This window comes from Pinus tabuliformis, chromosome Q (genome assembly GCF_031772625.1).
Source record: "Pinus tabuliformis cultivar Carrire ecotype Pingquan chromosome Q, CPIR1, whole genome shotgun sequence".
Taxonomy (NCBI): domain Eukaryota; kingdom Viridiplantae; phylum Streptophyta; class Pinopsida; order Pinales; family Pinaceae; genus Pinus; species Pinus tabuliformis.
Window position 1 is genome coordinate 394,844,124 of NC_142296.1, and position 21,474 is coordinate 394,865,597.

At 40.0% G+C, this 21,474-nt stretch overlaps 1 pseudogene; it reads right to left on the bottom strand.

Annotated features, from left to right (window-relative positions):
- The window catches only part of LOC149219850 (BTB/POZ domain-containing protein At5g48800-like), a 78,886-nt pseudogene extending 58,188 nt beyond the window's left edge, over positions 1–20,698 (bottom strand).
- Between the last annotated feature and the right edge of the window lie 776 nt (positions 20,699–21,474).

Genomic DNA, 21,474 nt, shown 5'->3' on the forward strand with positions numbered 1-21,474 from the left:
TTATGATTTGAGCAATTTATGATGGAATTTCTGTAGAATCGAGTATTTTAGTGCTAGAGGCAGAGTCAGTTTAGAAGCAGTTCGAGGCATATTTGAGCATGGAAAGAGCTTAGTTAGAGGTTTTCAAACCTTCCAGTTTCATCTGAAGTAGTTTTTACTTCTATAGAGTAGCTCTTTTAATTATTTTCTCAATGTATTAAGAAGAGAAGCCCTTTTTAACTCTTCATTATGGAGGAGTTCCATGTTTATGCTTTCGATTTCTGATGGAGTACAAGGAAATATTATGTGAGAGTCCTTTCTATGTTGACATTTTCATGACTTGCTGTAGCGAGTCATTTTTCTGAGTGAGAATTCTTTGTAGGAGAATGCTTCTTTACAGTAGAATGTTTCTTTGTAGGAGAAACAATCCACTCTATTATCAACAAGTTGTATGTACTCATTTACTATTGAAATCAATATATCGTTCTAGTTGTTGGAGCAGGCCCAGAGATGTATCTCACGAGGGGTGAAATCCACCATCAAATATTGGTTTCTTCTCTTCATGTTTATCATTTTGAGATGCATGTGAATTTGTTTCTCTTTTAAATTCCTGTGAAAACTTAGCCTACATTACTGAAAAGGTTGTGAAACTTGTTTACCTTTAAAAACCAATTTTTTAACTTGGAAAGTGTCAGAGGATGGTCGGTTTTTGATAGGAGGAGTGTTCCTCCATTTTCAGATGCACTCTCCAAGTATGGGCAAGCAAAATCATATTCCTTCTATTGGTCCTTTCTCAAGTATACAACCTATGCATCTAGATTTTTACAATTTCTTTCCTTTTTTTTTTCAGTTGAATTGTTGGTGTATCCTCCATTTTCTTAGCCTATTATATTTATATGTTTAGGATGTTAATTCACGCTTCACTAGAATGATAATATTTCTTTCATATTTCTGTAATAGATCCTTAAGGTATTTATTCTTTCTTCTGAGCCTTTTTGTTTCTTTTAAGGCACTAATAAGTTCTCCCTGAAAATCTACCTTCCCATCAACATTTTCTTCATCCAAATATGATTTCTATTACTCAATGTATTAAGCCTCCATGGTCATGGGTAGGAATTACTTTTTTTATTATCAGATTCATAACTATTATTTTCTTTAGTATGGGCCACATATTTCCTTTCCACACATAGTATTTTCCCTTATCTTCATGCTCTTCTTTATTAGTACTATTTTCCAAAATTACATGTGGACATGTAAAATAAATATGAGCTATTCTTATACAATTATAATAGAATAATAGCTTACTTATGGATTGCATTTCTTTTTCATCTTCTCACTTTAAACTTCTTCATCTGAGTATGACTCTACATTTTGATTATTAACAACTTGAACATTCATGGCTAGGAGATCTTCTTCATATTCACAATATTCCAAATTTATATATGGACATTTAGAAACATAATGACCTATTCTACCCTACTTAAGACATTTGGATAATAGAATACTTTTAATTTTCTAGATCCTCTTGAGATATATTGCACTTTTCATGGATTGTCAAAACAATCACATGCTTTGGATTTTTTTATTTTTTTGAATCTTTTAGAGCTTATTCCTTCTAAGTTGACTTCTCTTCTCTTACTTCATATTTAGTATCCATCTTTAGATTCTTCTTATCTTTCATTTCTTCAATGGCACCTCCATCATAGGTTTTTTGCAACTCATCCAACATTTATTTTGTTATTTCACAATTAATCACTTTATCAAACTTTGATTTTGATAAGCCAATCAAGATGGTACTCATGACTTACGCATTATGTGTATATTCCATCTATTACAAATTTCAAAGCTTCAATAACAAGAGACATCAGATATTCCCTCATTATTTTCTTCTAGAAGGCATCTTTTGATCCATTAAACATAGGAGCTTTAATCAAACCTTCATGTAGCCATGGTCCTATTGAGATATTCCTTCCAATGATTAGACTTCTTTCAAATGAACCTGATCCGATCCAAATTGATGGGGGGGTTATTATAATGAAAATTTTACTTATTTAAATCCAATCAAACATCATAAAGAATCAATCTCATAAATTGAACAAGCAACAAAATATATACAAAGAAACCCTTATAGGAGAAAACCAGAAAACTTCTTTATATGAAATATATGGTGGGCACGAACCTATTATTAAATCAATTAGACATCAACATACAAGAGAAATCAATTCCCTTTTTTTATATATTTACCAAACTAAAAGAGACACAAATCCTCTATGTTTCTTTGTAGGAACCAACCTTCATGAGACACTAATCCCATCTACTGCTTTGTCAGCACCAACGTATAGGAGACACCAATCACCTTTGTTGCTTTATATGCTGATCCGGATTTAAGCAGGAACGCAATAGATTACAGAGATAACCATAAATATAGAGATGCGATAACCATAAAAATAGAGATGCAGAAGAAATAATACTTCATTTCATTAATGGAGAATACTGAAATATGCTTACAAATAGAAATAACCCAGCTAGGGCGATGGTAGCTTATCTCTGAGAAGAGATGTGTCGGGTACATGCCTCTGAACTGTTTTGAACTGTGTTACAATGAGGCTCGAGGGCCTATTTATTGTTGAGAAATAATGGAAAACCCTTCACATTCCAAAACCTAACCCTAGAAGATGAAACGCAAAATTGTGGGCCCTGTTTTTGGGTAAGTTGGTACATCAACTTCCCGAGGTCGCGAATTGGTCGTACTATCTCCGTTTGACGTGCATGATAGCCCATTGGAAAGATCTCTTCGAGGACTACGACGGAAAAGACGATTTTTTATCATAAAAATTTCTGGGGGTAGATTTCCCAAAAAACGTCGTTGAGGGCCTCAAAACGGCTCCGGAAGTTTAGGACCCGAAAAACCGCTAAAAATAGTAAACTGTGCTATAATTAAGGAAACTGAAAAAAACTGTAAGAAGCACTATAGGGGATCCAAGTGGAATTAGCGGGTGGCCACCAATATCCACCTGGATCATTCCTCCCCCCTTAGGAAGCAATGGTCCCCATTGCGTTGAGTTCCTCCATGAGATGAGGGAACTTCTGCTGCACTTGGTCCCTGGTGAGCCACTTTCCCTGGTGAAGGAGTTGTCCTGCTTTGACAACTCGATACAGTTGGATATTCTGCTGGCAAGTGTTCTTGATCAGTGTGTCCATGATCCGATCAGTTGCAACTTGTTCCATGCAAGCTGGATTTAACTCTGTGGGTGTGAGTTGTTCTGCAATGTTGGACATGTCTAGTAATTGTGGAAAGTATGGCCGAAGGCGGTGGACATTGAACACCGGGTGCAGGCCAAGGAATGGGGGAATGCTGAGCTCAAAAGCATTGTCTCCCACAACCTTGGTAATGGTGTAAGGGCCATATCGGAGTGGTCTGAGTTTCTGATGGGTTCTGGTAAGGCGCTCCCTTTGCAAATGTAACCAAACTTTGTCGCCCCCCTAAAACTTGTGTGGTACCCCTCCGGGTAAGGAGAAGTTGTTCCTGTGTTCTGTCACGACTGTATCCCTCTGTTGCTGCTGCTGTGTGGAGGAACCCTTCGCGGGGGTCATGGATGTAGCGACGATCTTCCCCTTACTTTGGGAGCGAACCAGACAAAAAATAAATTTCCTAGTCTGTGAGATGAGCTTGTTGCCTTTGTTAGCAGTGATCAAAGAGGTGGCGGTAGGTGGGGCTACCTCCAGTATCCTGTATAATGAATTATCCAAAGAAATGATGACAGCCCGAGGCCTTGACTCATACACAGCATGTCACCTCCACAAGTATGGCTGGCATAATAGTACATCACAAACATCTAGAGGTGTAACATCACACAATACCTCGTCTGTGAAGGGCTTGATGCTGTAGGGAAGGCGGCACTGCTGGCGAACTTTGAGATCTCGTCCTTCGTGAAGCCAACCGATACTGTACGGCTGTGGGTGTGGTGTAGTTGGTAGGCCCAACCGCTTCACGACCTCTGCTGAAATGAGGTTCTTTTGGCTGCCACTGTCGACAATGAATTGCAGCGGTGAACCCTTCACCCACATCTGTGAGTGGAAAACACGTTCCCCCTCCTCTGGATCTTCGGGCTCATTTTTCTGGATCTTGGTAGTAGCAACAGTGGCACTGGGATCCGCATCAATGATCTGCTTCCCTTTGTCATTCCCCTTGTCGGGTTCTGACTCAGAGTCTGAACATGCATCTGATTCAGAAGCCTTCAACTTGGCCACCAGCAACTGCTTGGTCCGACACTCACTTGTGTTATGAGTGGGACTCTTGTGGAACTCACACCACTTTCCTGTGTCCTTCTTCGGCTTCGTGGTGTTGTTATTTTCTTGCGGCTTTGACGGGTTGTCTTGGGTCACCCCGCCTTGGCTTTTTCCTTTGGGCTTTGGATTTGCAGATCCAAAGTCTCGCTTCTTCTGTTTGAACTTTTGCTCGATTTTGATAGCATATCGGTATGCTGTGCCGAGTGAGGAGATGTTCAAGAACTCCATCTCTTCCTGGATGTATCTGTGTAGGCAGCCACGGTATTTGAGTACCAGATGCAGCTCAGAATCTTTGATACCCAATTGTGTGTGAAGGGTATGAAAAATGTTTGTGAACTCCGGCACATCTTGGTCTCGTCCCTGCCGCAATGTGGTCCATTTGATGTATTTCTCCTCATAGCTTTTGACAGGGTAGTACTGCTCCTTGATGGCATCCCAGAAGTCATTCCAAGTGGGTGCGGCTGAAAACAGTGAGCCTGTACTTTCATCCTTCTGTTCGCAATATGTTTCCCAACAGTCCTTGACGTGGGGGGCTGCTTTGAGAAGAGCGAAAACAATCTTTTCCTGACTTGAAAATTCATGAACAGAAAAATACCCATCTAGCAGATTTAACCGTTTATCTACGGCATCTGCGTTTATTTAACCCTCGAAGATGGGGATTTCAAAATTAACTTGTACCTTAAATGGTGTGGTGTTTCCAAAGTAGCTGTTGGAAGATGATGTGTCGCCTCTGGGTAGCCGCTGAAGGATCTGCGCAAAGCTATCCATCATCGCGTTCCTTTGTCGCTCGAGGGCTTCTTCGAGCAAGATTCTGATAGCATCTCCTGCCCCCTCGTCTTTCTTCTCATCCGCCATGGGAGGTCGTCGAGATTTGCGAGGCTGGTCTTGCAAAGGTTCGACCAATTCAAGCCCTAACTCCTTATATCCCGACCTCGTTGGGGACATGAAAAGAAAAACAGAGAAAAAGCAGACCGCTCTGATACCACTGATCCGGATTTAAGCAGGAACACAATAGATTACAGAGATAACCATAAATATAGAGATGCGATAACCATAAAAATAGAGATGCAGCGGAAATAATACTTCATTTCATTAATGGAGAATACTGAAATATGCTTACAAATAGAAATAACCCAGCTAGGGCGATGGTAGCTTATCTCTGAGAAGAGATGTGTCAGGTACATGCCTCTGAACTGTTTTGAACTGTGTTACAATGAGGCTCGAGGGCCTATTTATTGTTGAGAAATAATGGAAAACCCTTCACATTCCAAAACCTAACCCTAGAAGATGAAACGCCAAATTGTGGGCCCCGTTTTTGGGTAAGTTGGTACATCAACTTCCCGGGGTCGCGAATTGGTCGTACTATCTCCGTTTGACGTGCATGATAGCCCATTGGAAAGATCTCTCCGAGGACTACGACGGAAAAGATGATTTTTTATCAAAAAAATTGTTGGGGGTAGATTTCCCAAAAAACGTCGTTTAGGGCCTCAAAACGGCTCCGGAAGTTTAGGACCCGAAAAACTGCTAAAAATAGTAAACTGTGCTATAATTAAGGAAACTGAAAAAAAACTGTAAGAAGCACTAGAGGGGATCCAAGTGGAATTAGCGGGTGGCCACCAATGTCCACCTAGATCATATGCACCAAACGACAGGGGACACCAATCCCCTCTATTGTTTTGTAGGAACTGACCTATAGGTGATACCATTCGCCTTTGTTGTCTTGTAGACACCAACCCGCAAGAGACACCAATCCCCTTTGTAGTTTTGTAGGCAATAACCTATAGGAGACACTAATCCCCTTTGTTGTTTTGTAGTCACAAACATACAAGAGACACCAATCCCCTTTGCTTCTTTGTAGGCACCAAACTTCAGGAGACACCAATTACCTTCACTACAAGTATTTGTGGGCATCAACCTACTTCACTAAGTCCTCTTGCTTCTTCACATTGTCTATTAGCGACTTCTTCTTTCACCAAGTTTAGTTGTTTATTCTTCCTTCACTAGTTTTATTAATTTCTTATGCCTTCACCAAGTCTACTTTTCGTAAATCTTATTTCTTTTGGATTATTCCCAATAACAAACTTGCAGAACATGTCACATATCTAATTATTCAAATCTAGTCCCAGAACTTATACCATAGATACTTAGAGATATCTTCTCCATCTCTTCTAGATTTCACAATCTAAAACATATTATTAAGAATTTATTGAAAATTTTCCAAGCTAACCTATTGAAGCATGTTTCAAGAGCATTCAAGTAAACCAAATCTCTCAGATAATATCTCCAAAAATACAGTGAAACAATGTCTTAAGTTTCTACCATAGGTGCAATGAAATCTCTCATTTGTCTCCTCCATATTTCAAATTACGAAACTGTTGACAAGCAAAAATGTACCGCCAAAGTCTAAGGGGTCTCCCCAGTGAAAGTCCCAATTGACTTCACACCATTTGGAATAGGAGCCCCATCCGGTATGTGGGCCCGACTGCCACCATTATTGTTGTCTGCTCTTGGTTATCAAATGAGAAGGTGCTAGAGTGGGGCGAGAATGAAGTGCTCGGGAAGCAAAACAAAGTTAGACCAAGACTGAAAAATTGTAGAAAGAGGTTTAAACAAGTCACAGCAACAATAAGAAGTGATAAATGATGAGGGCGAATAGTGAAATAAAACCTCATTGGACATAATAAATAAGAACATGATGGAGGTAAATTGCGCAGTAGTTCACAATAGGTCACTGACATGGAATGGAATGATTAAACATGGATTCTAAATCGAAACATACATGCAACCACTATGTATTAGTATATAACATCTCGCATATATGCAAGCACACATACAAATATGGTGAAGTACCAGACAACTAATACAACCACCATGAGTAAGCATGGGAATTAGTGGAAAAGGTAAAAGAAAACATCTTATTAATATGGATGCAACTTCAAATACATATCATGCAACTTTTCAATACCCAATAGTGGAACATGGATTGTTCATACCGTCGCCCGGTGTCAAAACCCTAACCCTACTGCAAACCCACTCTCCTAGCTACCAAGAGCTGAGTGGCCCTAACTCTCAAACATCAATCAACTATCTATATTGGCCTCAATTTGAGTGCTAAAGTCCTATGGAAAGTGAGGGATGAGGGCACATTTAGAGAGGTCAGGTGACCATTCACCTACCATGACCTTTGGCCTTCTCTCATGCTCTTTCAGCTACCTTCATGCCCCTTGAGCTTCCTCACTGCTCTCTCATGCCTATTGCCTAGTACAGGCTTAATTTCTCTTAGCTTAACTGTTGGCATCATAGGAGAACATTTACATTATGGTAAGAAGAAGAAGAGGATGTAGAGGGTTCTTGTAGACCCTAGAATGCTTGTCACCAAGGCAGTTTCCAGAGTACAAGACCAAATTGTGTGGTTCTTTGGTTGCATGGAATTCCATTGTGGTTACCATCGTGTCTCTATCAACCATGCTGCGCAAACTGATTTACTGGTCGAACATCCTAGCTACAGGTCTTACCATGCATAAACCTAGATATCTCCTCATAGGTCGGATTCCTCGCACTCTTGTACCTTGTAAGACAGTAACCATAGTCATACATGATGATAATTGAATAACCACACCATAAATGTAGCAATAGATAAATAAATAACAATAATCACGGAAAAAAATGAAAATCAACTTTAGACCCCTGAATAGTCCTATCATGTGCTACAATGCAATCCATTAATGTGATCTTTATGGGGCGTCTCTAGGCTCCAACATGTTTACAATAGTTCCTTAAAGGACTATCCATATCTCTGCTTGCTCTAATCAATCATCAGGAAGTGTTTAGGGTGAAGGACCCTGGGCATTTTTTATCTTCTATGGGGGAGATGCAGTGCTAAGAGGCATATAGCTTCCCGGGCTTCAAGATCCAACACTTTAATGCATGTGGTCAAATCTCTTGAATTTGATGTTGGATGAATATGGAGGTTTCTTCTCAATACCATATATGTTCATCTACAATCCAAATTTTACAGTAGTAAAAGAGAATGGCGTTTCATCATAAAACTAGTAATGTAACTTCCATTGTTCTGAATAAAAGGCAACTCCATCAAGAAAACTATTGCACATACCTTCTATAACTCCCTTATCATTTGGGTATTGATAATATCTCCCTTTTTCATCAGTAAGGCTATCCAGGAGATGATTTGTAACTAGTGCACCCATGTAAATAGGCAGAAATTGTTTGTCATTTATTTACTTCATGATTTCTTTTGTCTCGTGGTTGCTACACGTTATCATTATTATTTTAAGGGAAAAATGTATAATTATCATTTTCACTGCGCATGCAACATCTTTGAACGATTTGAGAAGACCCTGTTCAAACCAAATCATGTGATCTTCATCACCTAATCGTGGATTCTGCAGCCTCACAATCGTTAAATCAATCACATTTGGAAATGCGACTTGCAGACGTTCGACAACCTCATGATCCTTGAATAAAATGTGACCTGTGTGAGAAAAGTCGATTTATGAGGTCATTTGCAATTTATGAAGGTCACATAATTGCTTTTCAGCAAAGTCGCATCTTCTGGCTTCTTCCATGAGGCATAAAAATGTGATTATGTGACTTCGGTGGAAGGGTGACTTACCAGAGGTCGCATAGTCGCATTGTAGACAGGTCGCTCACTCTGGCTGCTTCCTTGAGGCTATAGAGTGTGATTATGCGAATTCGGTGGAAGGGCGACTTACTAGAGGTCACATAGTCACATTGCAGATGGGTCACTCACTCTAGCTGCTTCTTTGAGGCTATAGAGTGTGATTATGCGACCTTGGGAGAGTTCATAGTTTGAAAAATGTGACTTGATGAGATTTTATGACTTGGAGCTTAGAACAACGAAATTTTTCCTTGTGGGTATTTCCTTTTAGTTCGATATATTTTAATCTAAAATGGGCCTTCACATAGAGATCAATGGCTCTATACAACCCATTGTCCACTAGGCATGCACACTCTTGCATCAATTCAACAATGGTTATACATTTCACAGGCTTGAGATTTGCATCTGGTGCTATTTTTCCAGGTAGTTATCCAACCACTTGGAAACTTTGATGATGGCAGCCTGAGAAGGAGAATCAGCCAGGCCACTAGACTCATATCCACCCAAGTTTGAATCCACTGCATCCTGATTCTCATCCTATTGTAAAACGTTTCCTAATATTCTATGCACTACATCCACATCAAAAAGAGTATCTTCGTTGTGTAATAAGGAATGGATTAGAAGACCCTCGAGGTAGGCACATTCGAGCTAATGCCCAGTTCTTTTCTCCAGATCCAGCCTACAAGCAATAGTGGAATCGAGCATCAAAAAAATACGAAGCAGGCTGAAGGGAAAGGTGATGGGTATGGTGATTTTCTCTATAGGCAAGAGGCTCACAAAAGTCTCGACCATGATTCTCTATTCATGATGCTCCAATGCAGCAGCAAGGTTGGGCAGCTTTGTCCGAGTAGAGGCATCACGTTTCTTGGCAAGCTCTTTCAAGGCCTATTCGGCATAATGCATGAGCGATTCCCTGATTTTCTCATGCATTACACCTATAGATTTCGTGGCTAATATTACTTTCTGATACATTTCAATGCCAAGAACTGACAACTCTTTGATCCACCATTCTCCGCCTGAACAGTTCTGTTGATACTTCTTGCTGTGAAGCCTGCCAGAGCTACTAGAATCTAGACATGACATGCTCGATGCCATCTTCTCCCCACAAGCCTTTGAAGCAATTGCTTCAACACATTGTTTTACAATTTTCAGTTCCTCTGCAAGGGGAAGTAGACTGCCACAACCGTGTATAACTTCTGTAGATTTTTCAAGGCTTTGGGCCACAACTTCGTTAGGATAGGCCTTCGTGTGGGCCATTAGGTTTTCTTCTGGGTATTCCTCAGTCATTTCAAGATATTGGGAAACACACTCGGCGAAATGTCTCCTTATAACATGACCCCAAAACTAAACTAGAGTAGCATATTCTCCACGCGATATCGCTAGGTGTGCCTTCAATGATCCAAAAAAACTTTATTCATGATTTTTGTGGGTGACTTTGAGGCTACCAATTCATGTATACACATAATATTTATGTTTTTTGAAAAAATTCCACTCCAACGCAATGTTAATGTGTGCGGGGCTTGAAACGTGAGCATCATAGTGTTCTGCTTTGACATCTCATTGGATATACATATATATCAAAACCTCTACTTTAATATAACGTTTATTTGTGATTTCCAACTCATTTTACAATGATCCAAGGTTGATATTGATTGTCGAAAGGCCTTTAGGATTTTAGCTTGCCTTCATAGTCATAAAATGATACTGTGCTTTGGGAATAATGACATGAAGCTCAACTAGTTTTGTTTCCAATATTCTTTACTGCCTTATCTTGCCTTTGGGTCATACTTTCCAATGCCTCTATTCATCTATGGATAAGAGAGGTCACACCAATCCCTGCCTTCTTCATAAATCGACCCTCTGCCCCTAATTGTTAGATTGTTTATTCCATGAAAGAGTATTCAATGATTAGATTTCAAGTCTGCCCAAATGCTTGGATCCTCAAAGGCGATGATTGTCCTAGAAATCTTGACTGTGAGTGAATACTGATGGGGACTAGAGAAGATGAGGGGCTTGACTAGGTAAGAATTTCCTCTTGGAACTAACAAGATTGAAGGGCAGGCTGAACATGATTCATTTCACGCTGTCATGAAAGCTTGGGTATCATCAGTGTATCCACCACCTATAGCACCAAACTCATCCACATTCACTACTAGATGATTAGCAGTGAATATGTCTGAACCAGTTTCCATCCCTGGCTCCTCAATTCCAGGCCTATAAATTCCATTGTGACTTATCCTTCTTCATTAAATATGTGCCCAATGCAACGCTATTTAAATCCCTGCACAAAAAGTGAGATAAATGATCCAGACCATGAAAATAATTTCATCTGGAGGTGATATTAAAATTGTGACCGAAGTAAAACAAGAGCTGCTCGGATTCAAAAATCAACACAACATTTAGGCTCCTGAATGGACTTATGAATTGCAAGCAATTTATGTGATGCCAAAAGAAATGGCGCAGTTAACAATTTAAGGATGCAGTGTAACATGGAAATTTGAGGAATCTTAATGCACCTGAGGGGGCAAGGACCAAGACAAAGCAGGGTTATTGTCATGATGTGTTATCACAAACCCTTATGCATATGTGTTATCATGCTTTAGGGTGAGTCAAGAATAACTTAAAATGACATCAGTACTTTGCTCACAAATGTCTAGAGCTGCAAGGGTAGTATATATTATTTGCAAGCCCTAATGCTCATGTGGAGATGTAGAGCCAACCAAGAACCTGGGGGAATACGATATGCAACCATCTCTACCATGATGCCTCACAATGTTTATGGAAACGCACTCTTAGCGGGAGGTGAGTTAGTTCAAATCAAGAGAGGAATCACCTTTTCTTATTTAGGGTTTTGCCTAAAACTCAATACTTCCAACTGTAAGGAAAACCAAATTGCATGTACGCCTACTCAAATATAGGACATCTATTGATTGCGATGCAAATCATGCGAAGATGAGTTTTAAAAACATGAGAGACTCTTAATGCATTAATGAAGCCATTGAACTTCAAAATCCAAATGTGATTTTGATGTTTGTATCTGAGGTAAAACATGATGCGTGAATGTGATGCATGAAAAATGAGTGGGCACACCAAAGGGTTTGGATAGGCAATGTCACTGGGAGAGAAACCAATTGGGGCCCTATCATAAACCCTAGAGGCTCGGGGTGAGTAGTGGGTTACCCAAAATTTTGAATATGCCCAAAAATTTGGGTGGTGTTGTAGCAACTACAACAATTGGCGAACCACTGGTAGAATCCAGTATCTCTGTCAACAGCCCTGTAGTAGTTCAAGTGCGAATAATGATGCAAGGGAATATTGAATAGATGCTATGGGCACATCTTGCATTATCGCGACCTTTGCAGTTATACCTTCCCTCATGCCTCAGCTAGGTCTTTCCAGTTAGTAAACACCCCATTGACAATTCACACATGCCGGTAGTTGATGATGATGCAAAGAACAGGGCAGAGGGCTTATTGTATTCAGAATTTTAAAAGTAAGTTTCTGGTGTTGCTCCATTGCCAGTGGGCCTAGACAGTACCCTGGTGGAGTCACTTCAAGAAATCACAAACGTTGCTCCACTGCTAGCGAGCCTGGTCAGTACCCCAGCGGAGTCGTTGCATTACCTCTCTACGCAGGAAGCCTTTCTCGATCCTTTACCCTTTATTTGGTTTCATTTTCTTTTACGTGTGCATTTGCACTTATTTCGGGGCGTTCATTGCACCAAGGAAAATGAGGGATCCTGACTTATTTTACGAGCAAGAGAGGTTGTTTCTTGTTTGACAAAAACTAAGAGATATCCTGATTTAGGTTTGCCCTCATGCCAAGCTTCCACATCTCATTTCCAGTTAGCAAGTGAAAAGGAGCACAGGACATTGAAACAATCAAGACCACGCTGGGCACTAGGTTCAGGTTATGGGTATAGGTGATTCAAACAAATTAGGGTTCCCCATGAGAAATTTGTTCTTATTTTTCCTGAACTAATAAATTAAACTCGTAGGAGAGATATTCAGGATGCAAATTTGATGACTGGATCTAAGAGAGGCTACCCATTGGTGTAACCATCACAACTTCACACAATCGCATGGCTAGGGTTTTAGTTCTAGGGCTAGGTGACCAGGAAACTCTCCTAGGGTTTACAAAATGGTGTGAAGAGGTCAAAGCAATGCACTTGGAGTAAGAGTAAAAGGTGTGAGAAACATTTTCATGGAACCACGGTTTTGAAATCTTCAAGTTCATGAAGGCTCATGCAGTGACATGCAACATAGGTGAAAATTCTAGGCTAGGTCAAAGGTGAGTGTGTGCCAAGTGAGAAGGAAAATGAATTATGCAATGCAACAGACAGGGCTAATGATGCAATGTAATGCTATTTGCGGAAGTTATCAACCAATTTGAATTAAAGGACCAACGCAATGCATATGTAGATATTTCATGAACGCCATGCAATAATAAACAAATGCAAGGACATGAGTGAAAAAATAATAAGCAGGGAACTAACTACCATCAGTAAAGGAAATGAAGCATGACAAATTTAACTCATAAATAAAACGCTAATTAACGAACTAATAAGAAAAACTAAAACCTAACTAATTTAAAACCCTAAATCCTAATTTAACCAAATCATAGGTCGGGTTATGTGAAATTGAACTTCCAATGCAGCCACCGCAGCAATTCCCAACCTGCAAAAGCAAAGATGACAGCCATTAGAATGTGTGGAAAGAGTTGTGCAAAACATAACATGCTTACCTGTAAAGCATGCACAAAAAAAAGAACATATCAGCCATCTACAAGGAAATGTGTCAAAGAAGACCTTTCAAGGCAAACTGCAACCCAATCGTAGTAAACCGAACCACAAGTGTGAAATTTATAGTCATCCAACCATAACATACATATGTTTATGCTTAACCCTAAATCCAATGCAAGTAAGGCAAGATGTTGTTAACTAGTAAAGGAATCTGCCAGATTGATCCAATCAACAACCCTATCATGATGTAGAGGATGAACGACTTGATAACTCTAAAGAGATGGGCCTCTGCTGGGTGTAATTGCGATCCCTAAGGATTCAAACATAGTGTTATCGGGAAAACTAGTGTCCATTCAGAGCTGCTAGTCCCACTAAGACGAGTAGCTATCTTAGAAACAAACAAACTAAAGTTACTTGTGTTTTCCTTTATGAGAGATAGATGAGAGAGAAGTAGAGAGTACCAACCTCAGTGTTTTGCTAGTCTCCTTGCTCATTTCCTCTCTCCCTTTATAGAGCTTTCGCCACTCCTTTCTCACTTGTCCTGCTTCAAAGAACACCTGTAGAGTCAAAGCATAAAAATACCATCAAAGCATAGAGATCTATAACCATAAATAATGTAGGATCATATGTACATTAACCATATAAATGCATACATAAACAAGATTCAGAGATATACAAGCATATGGAGGAAAACTCAAATAGCTTTATTGATAGAAGTAGTAGAAGAGAGGATTACAACCAAGCTGTCTAATCCAACATCATCCTCCCAGCATGAAAGCCCTCCTCACCTCATACAAAGAAAGATCACCCAACAATGTCTTCAAAGAGAAACCAACAAAACTTCCTTGAAAATTACAAAATTCCAGCCTCTGGATCTCTTGGATGAGGGATCCATATATAGATGTTTTCAGGAGAGTGATTCAGCTTCTGGGATTTTGATTAGTGTCATTTCACTGATAGTTCTTGGTTCCACTTGGAGACTTCAGATCTCTTACTCATCCCTGGGCGAATTCAGAGAGGCAAGTGTCATATGAGCAGTTTCTAGAAGATTCTATGGCTTTCCACCTAGCACACTGCTTCTGCCATTTGTCTGCTCTCTCTAATCGCACCCTACAGAAGGGCTTTCCAGTATGCATCGCACCCCCCGTGTGTAATAGGTGAGATACATCCCACCCTATGCATGGAGCAGTCTGTATGGTCATGTTTTGACCAGTTCTGAGTAGTTTTTCATGGAGAACTCCTGGGAGATGATGTAATCAGCTGACCTTGTTCCTTTAGGGTATGAAACAAAACTTTTAGGGGTTTAGAATCCCTTGGTTTATGGACATATGTGATTAGGGTTTCAGTTCCCAAATATGTCTATAACACATAGAAATCCTAATTTCAGAAGCCTTAGTTTGAAATTACTGATAGACTTCGTCAAGGATGTGAGGAACTGACATAACCATCAGCGGAAGCTGAAGTGCCTCATCATCTTGGTCAACCTATGAACCTTCAAATGACACAACATTAAATATTTGTAGCTTCGTCAGGTTTGTAGATGGGTGTATACGGTTATTGTTGGTTGTGACTGGGCAACTATGAGCGAAAATATTGTGGATTGGATTCATCGTCTGAATATTGATAGACCGGCAGCTCGATAGATCAGATTCTTTAGATTCCCAAAAAATGAACTGAATCAACTGAAAGAGTCTCAGGCAAAGGGGAGATCAGGAAATTGGAACCCTCCCATATAGGAGATTCTAAGGTATCATTTGATCGTGTATTTTGATGGACTATATTGGCTAGGAGATAATAAAAAAGATCCAAGACAATGGCCAGAGCACTCCCTTCAAAAAACAAATTAGTATATAGAGGTTGATGCACATCAGTTGAAAGGCAATGGCAATATTTCCTCAGAGAGACATTGCTCAAATCAGAGGGTTTCCAAGGTGTGCTCGCATCTGGCGAGAAAATGTTGTGAGGAGCGTGATGTGCAAAATCCCTAATTCGACTTGGTTTAGGAGTCTGCTCAGGAATGTGAGAACCTGACATAACCATCAGTGGAAGCTCAAGTGCCTCAACTTCCTGATGAGTCCCTAAACATTCGAAAGGTGGATCATGAAATTTTGGGGGCTTCTTAGGATCAACAGTTGGATAAGTAGGAAAATCACAAGATGTGTGAGTGAATATCTGTCTGGAAAAAGGAGAATTGTTGAAAAAGGGATTAATGAGAGACCCAACTTGAGTTGGGCGAGATGCATGACCCTCCTCTTCACCTATTAAAATCTGGGAGTGGCAAAGATCAGGCATGAGGGGTTCAACATCCACATCCCTTGACCATGAAACATGACCCCCATGTACATGATTGTAATCAACGCGAGCAAGATAAAGGTGTGAATGATCTGAAGGAACCACCGGTGTAGTAGACCTATGGAGTAAATCAGGGTAGAATGGATGCACAAGGTCAGATGAGGGAGCATTGATCAGACCCAGACTCACATCCTACCCATTTATGTTCACCAAATAGAAAGACAGATTTACAAGCCTGATCCGTTCCGTGGATTTGATAAGACAATCAACGTTACTTGGGACAAGATCAAAGCCATCATGCATAGGTGAATGAGATCCTAGGATATAATGCAACATATGTTGAATGGACTCGATAAAAAGAGATGTTATGTGATTTTCAGATTCAAAACCAAAAGAATGTATGAGGGATTTAGAGGCAAGACCATCAGATCTGTTTCCTAGAAAGCACTGTTCATCGTTTGAACCATTTACGGTCACAATATTATTATGTAACAAGTCAAGAGGAGGATGAGAAATCCCACAAATAGTAATCTCTTCCTCGGGGGTTTGAGGTTGTTCCAGATTCAAAGAGATCGGAAAAACAAAATTACGGGTAGAATCTGGACACTTTGTAATCTACAAATTATGATGATACTCACGTGAAATATGACTTGTTTCTAATAAAAAATGTTGTAAAGAAACGAGAACCAATCGCTGAAAATTTATATTCAAATACGCCCAGTCAGCATCACTTTCAGGAAATTCAAAGCAAATATGCACATATCTGAAAGAAAAATCCTCTAAAGGTTCCTCAAGTTTCATCCTAAGCTCATTTATCCTATTTAACACATCTTGAAAAGCGTACCTATCAAATGCATGTTGGAGCTTACCAACAAGTTGCTCAAACGAATTAATGGACGTCGTAGGCAACATGTGGCACCATTGCTTGGCGCGACCTTCAAGGGTGAGGGAGAAAAACACACAAGAAAACTCTTCATCGTCGATCTCAAAAGATTCACAAAACTCGAGGAAATCAGAAATGTGCTCAATTAAAGGTGTTCCATCCTCACCATCAAACTTTAACTGAGACAAGTGATGGAGTTGCTCCTAGGGAATGGAAAATCGAAAAATAGACAAACGAGATAAACACCTCGGGAGCAAGATTCTGGTTGGAGCCATTAACAGATATGAGACTAAACTGCAGGCTCCAAGGGCTCATCTTGTCATCTGGCCCTCCTTCTAGCACCAATTTTTTGACGAGACAAAATGTACTGCCAACATCTAAGGGGTCTCCCCAGTGTAAAGTACCAATCAAACTTCACACCATTTGGAATAGGAGCCCCATCTGGTATGTGGGCCCAGTTGCCACCATGATTGTTGTCTGCTCTTGGTTATCAAATGAGAAGGTGCCAGAGTGGGGCGAGAATGAATTTCTCCAGCAGCGAAACAAAGTCAGACCAAGACTGAAAAATTCCAGAATGAGGTTTAAACAAGTCACAACAACGATAAGAAGAGATAAACGATGAGGACGATTAGTGAGCTAAAACCCCATCGGACATAATAAACAGGAACATGTAAGAGGTCAATTGTGAAGTAGTTCACAATAGGTCACCGACATGGCAAGGAACAATTAAACAGAGATTCTAAAGTGAAACATACATGCAACCACTATGTATCAGTACATAACATCTCGCATATATGAAAACACACGTACAAATATGGTGAAGTACCAGACAGCAAATACAACCACCATGAGTAAGCATGGGAATTAGTGCAAAAGGTAAAAGAAAATATCCTATTAATATTGGTGCAACTTCAAATACATATCATGCAACTGGTCAATACCCAGTAGTGGAACATGGATTGTTCATATCGTTGCCCAGTGTCAAAACCCTTACCCTACTGCAAACGCACTCTCCTAGCCACCAAGATCTGAGTGGCTCTAGCTCTAAAGCATCAATCAACTATCTATATTGGCCTCAACTCGAGTGATGAAGTCCTATAGAAAGTGAGGGATGAGGGCACATTTATAGAGTTCAGGTGACCATTCACCTACCATGACCTTTGGCCTTCCCTCATGCCCTTTCAGCTACCTTCATGCCTCTTGATCTTCCTCACTACTCTCTCATGCCTACTGTTTAGTACAGGCTTAATTTCTCTCATCTTAACTACTGACATCATAGGAGAACATTTGCATTATGGTAAAAAGAAGAAGAAGATGTAGAGGGTTCTTGTAGACCCTATGATGCTTGTCACCAAGGCAGTTGCCAGAGTAAAATATCAAATTGTGTGGTTCCTTGGTTGCATGGAATGCCATTACGGTTTCCATCATGTCTCGATCAACCATGCTGAGCCAACTTATTTACTGGTCAAACATCCTAGCTGCAAGTCTTCCCATGAGTAACCCTAGATCTCTCCTCATAGGTCGGAGTCCTCACCCTCATGTACCCTGTAAGATAGTAACCATAGTCATACATGATGATAATTGAAGAACAACACCATAAATGTAACAACAAATAAATAAATAACAATAATCACAAAAACATCGAAATCAACTTTGGACCCCTGGATAGTCCTATCCTATGCTACAGTGCAGTCCATTAATGCGATCTTTATGGGGTGTCTCTGGGCTCCAAAATATTTACAATAGTTCCTAAAAGGACTATCCATATCTCTTCTTGCTCTAATCAATAATCAAGAACTGTTTAGGGTGAAGGACCCCAGGCATTTCTTATCTTCTATGGGGGAGTTGCAGTGTTAATAGGCATATAGCTTCCTGGGCTTCAAGATCCAACACTCTAATGCATGTGGTAAACTCTCTTGAATTTGATGTTGGCTAACTATGGAGGTTTCTTCTCAATACCATATATGTTCATCTACAATCCAAATTTTACAATATTCAAAGAGAATGACATTTCATAAGAAAACTAGTAATGTAACTTCCACTGTTCCGAATAAAAGGCAACTCCATGAAGAAAAATGTTGCCCGACCCTTCTATAACTCCCTTGTCATTTGGATATTGATAATATCTCCCTTTTATATTGGTAAATCTATCCAGGAGATGATTTGTAACCAGTGCACCAATGTAAACGGGCAGAAATTGTTTGTCATTTATTTACTTCATGATTTCTTTTACCTCATGGTTGCTGCACTTTCTCATTATTATTTTAAGGGAAAAAATGTATAATGCTCATTTTCACTGTTGCATGCAACATCTCCGAACGATTTGAGAAGATCCTATTCAAACCAAATCATGTCATCTTCATGAGCTAATCGTGGATATCGTAGCCTCACAATCGTTAAATCAATCACATTTGGAAATGTGACTTGCAGAAGTTCAACAACCTCATGATCCATTGAGTAAAATGTGACCTGTGGGAGAAAATTCGATCTGTGATGTCATTTGTGATTTATGAAGGTCACATAGTCATGTTGCAACAAAGTCGCATCTTTTGGATGCTTCCCTAAGGCATAAAAATGTGATTATGTGACTTTGGTGGAAGGGCAACTTACCAGAGGTCGCATAGTCGCGTTGCAGACAGGTTGCTCACTCTGGCTACTTCCCTGAGGCTATAGAGTGCGATTATGCGACTTCGATGGAAGGGTGACTTACCAGAGGTCTCATAGTAGTGTTGCAGATAGGTCGCTCACTCTGGCTGCTTCTTTGAGGCTATAAAGTGTGATTATGCGACCTTGGGAGAGTTCATAGTTTGACAAATGTGAGTTGATGGGATTTTATGACATGGAGCTTGTAACAACGAAATTTTTCCTTATGGGGATTTCCTTTCCATTCCATATCTTTTAATCCGGAATGGGCCTTCATGCAAATATCAATGGCTCTATACAACCCATCGTCTACTGGGCGTGCACACTCTTGCATCAATTCAACAACAGTTATGCATTTCACAGGCTTGATATTTGCATCTTGTGTTATTTTTCCAGGTAGTTATCCAACCACTTGGAAACTCTAATGATGGCAGCCTGAGAAGGAGAATCGGCCAGGCCACCAAACTTGTATCGACCCAAGTTTAAATACATTACATCCTGATTCTCATCCTATTATAAAAAATTCTCCTAATATTCTATGCACTGCATCCACATCAAACAGAGTATCTCCGCTGTATAAGAAGGAAGGAATTAGTATTCCCTTGTGGTAGGCATATTCGAGCTAACACCTAGTTCTTTTCTCCAGGTCTAGCCTGCAAGCAATAGTGGAATCGAGCATCATAGCAATCTGAAGAAAGCTGAAGGGAAAAACAATGGGTATTGTGTTTTTCTCTGTAGGCAAGAGGCCCACAAAAGTCTCCACCATGATTCTCTGCTCGTGATTCTCCAAGGCAGCAGCAAGGATGGGCAGCTTTGTCCGAGCAAAGGCATCACGTTTCTTGGCAAGCTCTTTTAGGGCCTATTCAGCATAATGCATGAGCGATGTCCTGATGTTCTCATGTGTTATGCCTATGGATTCTGTGGCTAATATTACTTTCTGATACATTTCGATACCAAGAACTGACAACTCTTCGATCCACCAATCTCCGCTTGAATAGTTTTGTTGATACTTCTTGCTATGCAACCTTCCAGAGCTGCTGGAATCTAGATGTGATAGGCTCGATGCCATCTGCTCCCCACAGGCCTTTGAAGCCATTTCATCAACGCATTCTTTTACAATTTTCAGTTCCTTTGCAGGGGGAAGTAGATTCCCACAACCGTGTATAACTTTTGTAGATTTTTCAAGGCTTTGGGCCACAACTTCAATAGGATAGGCCTTTGTGTGGGCCATTAGGTTTTCTTATGTGTAGTCCTCAGTCATTTCAAGATATTGGGTAACATACTCGGTGAAATGTCTCCTTGTAACATGACCCCAAAACTAAACTGGCGTAGCATATTATCCACACGATATCGCTAGGTGTGCCTTCGATGATCCAAAATTACTTTTTTCAGGATTGTCGTGGGTGCCTTTGAGGCTACCAATTCATGTATACACATAATATTTATGTTATTTGAAAAAATGCCACTCTAGTGCAACGCTAATGTGTGCGGGGTCTGAAACGTGAGCATCATAAAGTTTTTCTCTGACATCTCGTTAGATATACATATATATCAAAACCTTTACTTTAATATAATGTTGATCTATGATTTCCAACTCATTTTACAATGATCCAAGGTTGATATTAATTGTCGAAAGGCCTTTGAGCTTTTAGCTTTCCTTCATAGTCATAAAATGATACCATGCTTTAGGAATAATGACATGAAGCTCAACTAGTTTAGTTTCTAGTATTATTTACTGCCTTTTTTCCCTTTTGGTCATACTTTCCAATGCTTCTATTCATCTATGGACATGAGAGGTCGCACCAATCCCTTAATGCTTTCATAAATCGACCCTACACCCCCAATTATTAGATTGATTATTCCATGGAAGAGTATTCAGTGATTAGATTTCAAGTCTGCCCAAACGCTTGGATCCTTAGAGATGATGATTGTCCCAGAAATCTTGACTGTGAGTGAATATTAATAGGGACAAGAGAAGTTAAGGGGCTTGAACAAGTAAGAATTTCC